Source organism: Terrapene carolina, unplaced genomic scaffold (genome assembly GCF_002925995.2).
Source record: "Terrapene carolina triunguis isolate 2854851 unplaced genomic scaffold, T_m_triunguis-2.0 Scaffold234, whole genome shotgun sequence".
NCBI lineage: Eukaryota > Metazoa > Chordata > Testudines > Emydidae > Terrapene > Terrapene triunguis.
Window position 1 is genome coordinate 11,335,944 of NW_020664585.1, and position 9,248 is coordinate 11,345,191.

A 9,248-nucleotide genomic window follows, 5' to 3' on the forward strand; every position below is an offset into this window, starting at 1 on the left:
GAAGAAGTGGGCTGTAGCCCACGAAAGCTTATGCTCTAATAAATTTGTTAGTCTCTAAGGTGCCACAAGTACTCCTGTTCTTTTTGCGCATACTGCATGATATGTATTAACCTGTCTTAATGTCCTGCGGTTTGTCCAATGATATTAAATAGTGGGAGAATGTAATTAAGGAAGTACTTTAAATCTTGTACACTGAATAAGAGATTAAACTATCTTAAAGTCTCCAGCCTTCTTGTGTAGGAGTCACCACAAGCCAGGCATCAGGTATAGAAATTGTTGCTTTAAGGTAAAAGGATTTCTTTATAAACCTGTAAGGACAGGTTGTAATGGTTCTGCTCTCTCCAGGTCTCGTAATTGCCCTTCAGAAGTTGATTTTGCAACATGACTCTCCAATGGGAGTTTTGCTGCTGATTCAGTGGAACCAGGATTTGGCCCTAGGATAGTTTTTTGTTTAATGGGACAGTGTCCCAATTTAATATGAAAGCTCCCATTTCTGGAGGTTTATACATGCCATTGCTTAACCCTTCACTGTTTTACACCTTATGTAGTCATTTAGACTTGTATAAAGTGAACATCAAATGATAGCAAATCAGAAAGGGAGCAGTTTACACTCATGATTCACTCATTTTGCACTGGGGTACATGACTACAAGAAATTGGTGTTTCCCAATGCAGGGCAGTTTTATAATGTCCAGAAGCTGTATCATGGTCATAACACAATAAATGAACCCTGTATAAAGTATTATTGTTTTTCTGGAAACTTTACATACTCTATGCATGTTTATTCTTCCTTTCTCTCACAAATTTGTGCCTTTCCCTTTGCCCTTCACTTCCACATTCTTTATTTATGCAGCACCTACAAATGAAAGTGGTAAACTTCATCTGGCATCAGTTGATTTCAAGTTTAATTAAATGTGTAAGGAAATGTAATTCAGTGGATATGTACCAAGTCAAATATGGCTGTGTATTTTAGATATAGTTACATCCATGCATGATAGCATAATCAGGGACTTTTTCAAAACATTGTCTGAACCCTTTGTAAACAGCTTTTATTTGGTTTATAACTTCAGATCACATTTAACAAGTTGGACATCATAAATCTCAGACTAGCAGGAGCTTACAAGCATCTACAAGCAAGTTACCTGCAGCAAAATGCCCTGTAGGCATTTTAGTGTCACAAATATAGAGAGAGAGGGTAGTTAAACAGTCAGTGCAGTATGCCTTTTTATTGCTAATGGCAGAAATAAATCCATCCCCAAGGATAGGGTGCCGTTGACAAAGGCTGTGTTTGTCCTTCAAGTCACTTGAGGGACTAAAAATGTGTCTATCAAACCAAGCAAGACATGTAATCATTATAAAAGTGTGCATTACACATGCATGTGCACAGGTGTGTGTATGTGTATAGACACGTGTGTGTGTGTGTGTGTGTGTGTGTATATATATATATATTTAAATAATGTGGGCATGTATAAACAAGTACCTACAGATACACGTGTATGTATACGTATTATGCACATTTTAAAAGTATTGGTGTAGACACAGATATTTTAATGTGTATATATATAATTGTATGTATATAAGCACACTCACAAACATACACATATACATATCCACTTTACTTTTTAAAGTGCAGCCTTTCCTTTGTATGTAAGAAGAGAATTCTGACAGGGTATTGGCACACCCACCAGGAACAAAGCTTAAACAGGCACTCTCAGCTGCCCCAGGGCATTACATCAGAATAAAAGATTGAAAGGTGTGCTATAGTTATGATTCACATACCCCAGGCTTAGACCAGGTGCTCTGCAATTATCTGCATTAACCTGCAGTTGGAGTGAGTTCAGAGTGAAGGTTAGCTATTCTCAGCTCAACTGGTTTAAAGGGTGCACTGGGGATTATTTTCCATTATTTATAGAGTTGGTTTCTGTAGAAAAGTGGTAGAGGGTGTAGGCAATATAGTCCAAATTTGTGACTTTTATAATATTTAACACAGATCATGCAATGATTTTAAAGGGAGGAACCAGAAAGTGACATTTGATGTTAGGATGACATTTCTTAGCCAGTGACTCGAGGTAGGTGGGAGAGAGAGATGGCTTTGAAAAGCAGAATGTTTAGAGGGATAACACTGGTTCAGTTTTATAGAACATGGCAGGGCTTAAAAAACTGTTCCTGACTTAGCACATGAACAGACTGTGTGATCCCTTTTGAAATCTGCACAGGATCTCTTTACCTGCTGGGTTTAATTTCAGAATCCAATGTGGTCATTACAGAAAAAAAAATTTGCTCTTTCTTCCGGGGGACAGCACAGTATCAATTTTTCATCTTCCTCCACCTCCTCACAAAAGAGGAATACACAGGAGAATCCTCCCCAAAGCTCCCCTAAAATTTCTAATCTTCAGTGGCTTTGTTGCCTGATGTATAAAACATGCAACACTTTTTTTTATGCCCCTGATCATGAGACTGGCAAAACTGAAACATTTTCTGTTGTGAAATTGCAATCAATCAATCAATCAATCAAAAAAAAGACTCTACCAATATCCTCCAGAAGGTCTTAATTTTTAAAGTCAAATTCCATCTATATAGATACTTCATATAATACCCTAACTCTGTAGTACCTAAGCCTTTAACATACACCAGGTGAGGTAAGGAAACTGAATGTTGGGGAAACTGAAGTTCAGAGAGACTATGGGCTTGTCTACATAGAGACTTTTGGTTGTAAAAGTATAACTCTCTAATGTGGACACACTTATTTCAGAATAAGGGTGTTTTCTTCAGTTTAGCTTAAACTGCTGACATAAGCTAAACCAGAAAAAAGCAGTTTATCTGTATAATTACAGTACTTTAAATTCACACCCTATCTCATACCAGTATAACTTCCCCCTCTGGACAAGTCCTAAGTGCCTTGTCCTACATCATACAGGGAAGTCTGTGGTAGAGACAGGAACTCAACCCACATCTTCTGAGACTCACGCCAATGCTGTAACCACAAGATCAAACTTCCTCTCTTTTGCCACTTTAAAATACATTTAAGGACACATTAAGCAGCTCTTTGTATTTAAACTTGAGATAATAAATAAATAGCATTCTAAATACCTAAGCATAAGTACTCACTTTTCTTGCTGTCTTCACAGAACCTTTCCAGGTATATTTATAGCACACCCTTAAAATTAAAATGCCTCCATGTCTGAGCACTCTATGCAGCAAGGGTTAACCCGATGCCCTGTATACAGAAGGGAACAGGGCCTGGAAGAGAAATGTACAATGCGGGGGCTCACAATTACATAGTGACAGAAGTCCCACTGACTTCAATGGGAACTGGAGTTTTTCTTAAGAAACTGGTTAGTGCTTTTAAGTGAACAAAATGATTTTATTTGCAGTTGTTAAAATGATTATAGTAATTACCAGTAGAATGGATTAGTTCAAAATTGACAGATTAAGGGAGAGTATTTATAATACTTTCCATCTTTCATCCAAGTATCACAAAGTGCTTTACATTCCTTAATGATTCAAGCCTTACGACACATGTGGAAGGGAGAGGATTATCAATCCCATTTTACATCTAGGGAAACTGAGGCACAGAGTGTGACTTGACCAAAGTGGCAGAAACGAGAGGGGAAACCAGACATTCTCGGTCCCAGTCCTTTATTTTAATTACTAGCCCAGGCTTCCTCTCTATGAAATTGTGGTAAACACAGCACTATGAATGTGACAACATTCTCAAATTAGTATTCAAACCTACCTGGTGGATGTCTGTTGATGAATAGCTGCTCTCTTAGCTATAGAGCAAATGTACGTGTTTTAATTTTTCATTATACCATGTCATGTTATACTAGGTAGCATTAGGGTGAGAGAAAATATATGTACCTATGATCTAGTATAGTCCTTCATATCACATGGTACGGGGAGGGACAATGCACATGCTCAGGAAGATCTGATAAGAACTAACAAAGTCTGCATTCATCTTTCTTTTTAAATAATTACTTATTAAAATTCTCTGCAGACCGATGAACTTTCTTTCTTTGTTTCTTTGCTATTCTTGCTCCTGCGTTGAGATAGGAATTGTATTTTTATAAAAAGACTGAAATTAAGAAGTGCACCAGTCATGGAATCTGGAGCTGAAGATTCAATGTGCACAAGAGAATTTGGATGCAGGGTTCTGGCTCAGGTCCATCCTAGGGACAGACTGAAACATGGAGGTCAAATGCTGATTCAGAGCTGAACTTTCAGATCTAGGCTTCTGATTTGGTCCCTTCTCTAACAGAAAAGTTTTTACTAGTTTTGTCCTAATTTCTTTATGTCTCTGAATCCTGTGTTGCAGTGATATTTCATGACTTCTTATAATTTAGATGCCCTTAGGGCAGGGGTAGTCAATAGGTGGGCTGCAGGCCCAATCGGCTCGCCAGATGTTTTTGAACAACTCTGAAATCTTTTTATTTACTTATGGTCATCATCATTATTTTTTGTTTTCTCTGGTGTCTAGACCCTGACTATACTTTGACCAAGAAATGTGAACTTTGATAAAAAATAATTGACTACCCCTGCCTTATGGAATCGCAACACATATTCCTATGCTACCTAACTTATGCTACTCCTTATTTCTCACAGCACATCTGTAATTCATTGGGCATGATTGTCCTCTTACACTGGGGTAACTCCAGGATATTCCATGGAGTTATTCTGACTTACACTGGTGTACGTGAGAGAGGAATCAGTGCATGTGTCATGGCATCTATCATTCCTGGTGACACTCCTGTCCATAAATGGAAGCTATAGAGGGAGCAATATCATGTGACTCCAAAGCTGAAAAACTAAAGGGAAAATAGGGTTGGAAAGAGAATCCACATAAAGCAAGAAAAAGCATCATAGGAGCAAAGTGGAAAAAAAACATGCCCACCCTAGATCACAGAGTAGCTGCCCCTTTGAAGAGGAACTGTCATGCTGAGACAAGAGGCTTGCTCCCATATGAAGTCCATGACAAAACTCCTATTGCTTTTAATAGCAGTAGGATTGGGACCTAGGTGCTGTGGTGGTAATTCTCTATCTGAAAAAAGAAAAGCTCATGTCATTTGATAGTGCACCAATATATGTACTGTGGTCCGATCCACTCTGGGAATTTCAGCGATCTGTGGCCAGCCAATAGCATAGCTGCATTGTTGCACTCTCCTAAGGTAATGGACACCAGTGCAAACCCCTAGGTGAGATAGGCAGAGCAGTGATTGCACTGGTCCCACTTATCCCTGCTTGAAACCAAATTGAAGTAACAACAGGACTGAATTTGGTCCTTATGTTGAAGGATAGTGGGTGAATTTGCAAGGAAGGAGTAAACAGTAGCAAATCCAGAGGCCAGCTTGGCATATATGCTTGCATCATCTATGCAGAGTGTACTTATTGCAGTATGGCTGCTCCAGTAGGTGAAAGCACAGAGTGACTGTCTCATGCAGTCCCAATGAACCAAATGCCATTGAATATATTCATGTGCCATGATTACTCACGTCTGGTTAATTCAGAGAGTAAACCTGACTATCATAATATCACCTTTATTCCATATATCTTAAAAGCTACACAAACCTACATTTAATTTAGATCCCACAACACTGGTATGCGGTAGATATTATGCCCATTTTACAGATGGGTAATTTTAAGGCACAGAGAAGTTTTATTGGCTTGCCTGAGATAGCAGAGTGAGTTGGGAGCAGAGCTGGGAATAGAATCCAGCCATCCAGGAGACCTAATTGTTAGTGTCCTGCTCTAAGCACTAGACCACATTGTCCACTTCATCTAACAGCACTCCTGCCCCTGCCAATAAGGGTTTAACAACAGTACTATTCAGATCAAGCAAGCATACCATTTTTCACCAAATCATTTCAGTCACTCAAAGGTAATTGCTGCAAAAGCCAGATCTATGGTCCTTTTCTTATTGCTGTTGTTTATATATTGCTATATGTGTGCTAGGCACTTTTCAGGCAAAAGGGGAAGACATGGTCCCAGCCCTGCAGTGCTTACAATCCAAAGAAGAAATATATTTCTTTAGATCTAAAGCAGGGGACTGAATGGTACAATGCTACTACTATAATTACTGGGCCAGATCCTCATATGGAGTAAATCAGCACAGCTCCATTGAGGTGAACAGAGCTAAGCTGATTTACAACACGTGAGTATCTGGTCCCATTCACGTTGCCTCCTTATCTCTCTTGGAGAGAATGTAGAGACTTTACAAGGCCAGAAGAATTGTGGTTCTTGAGGAAGGCCCTCAAGGAGGAGAGAGTGCAGGCACAGAGGACTGGGTTAAGAAGAGGATGTTCCAGGGATGGAGGATGCGATGGGTTGATTAATCATTGTTATTGCCCATACTTTCTTGATTATGCAGTCTAAATAAATGGCCATTGTAATACTGTGTCTTAACATATCAAGCCAGACACATTTAGCAAGACTCATTCTACTCTATATTCTCATACCACGCTCATCTCCATTGGATCTGCACACCTTCCAGTAGGGCACTGCGCAACGTGACAAACATAACATATAATGCTGCTGCATCAAGTGTAATTAAATAAGTTATGAGATGGCTTTTGAAAGGGCATTTATCTTTGCAGCCCTGTGCTTAACAACAACTACCCATCGCTGGCGTAATATCAAAACTCAGACACTAAATTAATGTATGGTTACCTCCCAAGGTGTTCTCCCAGTTTTGGCATCACCAACCTTGGATCCATTGTTGTAAGAACGGAGCAAGGTGGCCGATTCTCACACACAGGCCCTGCCCTACGTGCTGTCTGGACCTGCTTATGCAGCATTTACCTGAGTTATATTGGTAAACCTCTTCTGAGGGTACGTCCAGACTACCCGCCGGATCGGCAAGTAGCGATCGATCTATCGGGGATCGATATATCGTGTCTTGTCTAGACACGATATATCGATCCCCGAACGCGCTCCCGTCGACTCCGGAATTCCACCAGGGCGAGCGGCGGTAGCGGAGTCAATGGGGGAGCCGCAGCCGTCGATCCCGCACCGTGAGGATGGAAGGTAAGTCGAAATAAGATACGTCGATTTCAACTATGCTATTCCCGTAGCTGAAGTTGCGTATCTTACATCGACACCCCCCCACCCAGTGTAGACCAGGCCTTAGAGAGAAAAAGTGAATGTTATCTAGTGGTCAAAGCAGGGATGGGAGTAGGATTCCTGGATTCTGTTCCTGGCTCTGCCACAGAATCACTCTGTGACATGGGGCTAGTAAATTGTGTCACAGTTTATCCTCTTTTATCCTTGCTGTAATGGAAGTGCATTTATCTGCAGTACCTCACAGGAGTGTGATGAGCCTTAATTAATAAATGTTTGCAAAGCACTGAGTGACAAGTGTAAATTATCCTGATCCATCACCATCATCGTGATCACCTATTTAATTCACTTTTAAAAGGCTCATAAAAAGTGTACTGAATCTTATGAGAGAGGCAAAGCGGCAGCTCATAACCAGAACCTTATTTTCTTATATTAAGAAGGTTAATAAAGAAGCAAGAAGGTATTTTGATGTTAGTGGCCTATACAGCAGGAAAGAAAGAAGGTGTATTTGCCTAGTGAAGGTTTCTAAAGTGTTGTTTTTTAAGGGATTTTTTTCATTGTGCCAGAGTTTAAACTTTCTGAAGAGGCCATGTGAGAGAAAAACAAAAACAAAAAAAAAGGCTGGTATTGGTGAAATAAACCTCCCTCGCCAGTCTTCTGAGAAGCACATAGATAACCTTTATTCAAAACTTTTGAAAAGGGTCCTTCTGCTGCCACCTCTGCCTATGCTGTGAAGTACTATACAATATAACATGTCTAATACTTTAAAAAAATCTGTTGGGGGGGGGGATCCAGATTCGGTACCTCAGGGATCTTCCATCTTCCTTTCCGTAGTGAACATACAGCAATCCTTGCACCTGCCACAGCAAGGCAAAGGAATTGGCCTAACCGTCTCTGGCTGGCATTGAGGGCTGTCAGAGGCATGGCCAGGGCAAAAGGGGCATATCAGAATGCAACTGTACCTCAAGTGTCATATCTTAGAGCACTCCGGAGGCTGCTTTAAGTTGTCCCAGGTGCTTAACTGGTCCCAGAGTGGCCTCAGGCTCTGGAATGTGAAAAGATGGTGTGTAAGCCTCCTTCCATCCCCTTTCTTCCCACCTGGGCCCTGTGCTGAGGATTTCAGCCTTGAAATCTGAATATACAGATGAAAACTGGATCCAGGTTTTTTTGGGGTTTTTTTTGGAAGGGTGGCGTGATAAAAGACGGTGACACTAATTTTAAAATTATGCACATCGAAAATGTCCTAGTTCCCAGTATATAGGCAGAGATAAAGGCTGTGAGACAGTAACATATATCAGGTATGTTCAAAAGACATTGGGGACCACGTGGGAAGTTCTTGGCTTGACAAAAAAGAATAAGAGGAAACTTTGGAAAAACATCTTATGCACATTCATAAAATTACTACAGAAAATTACCCACTATATATATATATATATATATATATATATACTAGGTATTATATGAAAATTAAAAAGGATTGATGATTAAATAGTAAAATGGTTCCCCATTAAACTTTATGGGGAAAATATATACTGAGACATTGGAAAGATGTAGAACGAACATCTGAGATGGAGTGGACCATAGAAATAGTAGCAGAATAATATATATATTTTGAAAAGGCATGGCTGAGAAGAGTAGAGCAGTCAGTAAGTTGCAGGAAGGCTTCTGCTAATGTAGTACACCATGAATAAAACTTGAACAATTTATGAAATACAACAGAATCTCCTAATTGAGGGTTACATTTTCAAAGCACCTAAGGGACTTACGATCCTAAGTCTAATTGACTTTCAGTGGTACTTGGACCACTCGCTGGGGAGGGCTCTAGGGCCAGGTCTACACTACGGGGATAAGTCGACCTAAGTTACGCAACTGCAGCTACGTGAATAACGTAGCTGGAGTCGATGTACCTTACGTCGATTTATTGCAGTGTCTACACCGGGCTGGGTCGGCAGGAGAAACTCTCCTGTCAACTTATCTTATGCTTCTCGTTCCATTGGAGTACCAGAGTCGACGGGAGAGGGATCGGTGGTCGATTTAGCGGCTCTTCACTAGACCTGCTAAATCGACCCCCGGTGGATCGATCACCGCACGTCGATCCCCCGGTAAGTGGAGACAAGCCCTGAGTTACTATAGAGAATTCTTTCATAAGTGTCAGGTTGTTAGATCTTGTTGAAATATTCAGGGTCCTACTAACCA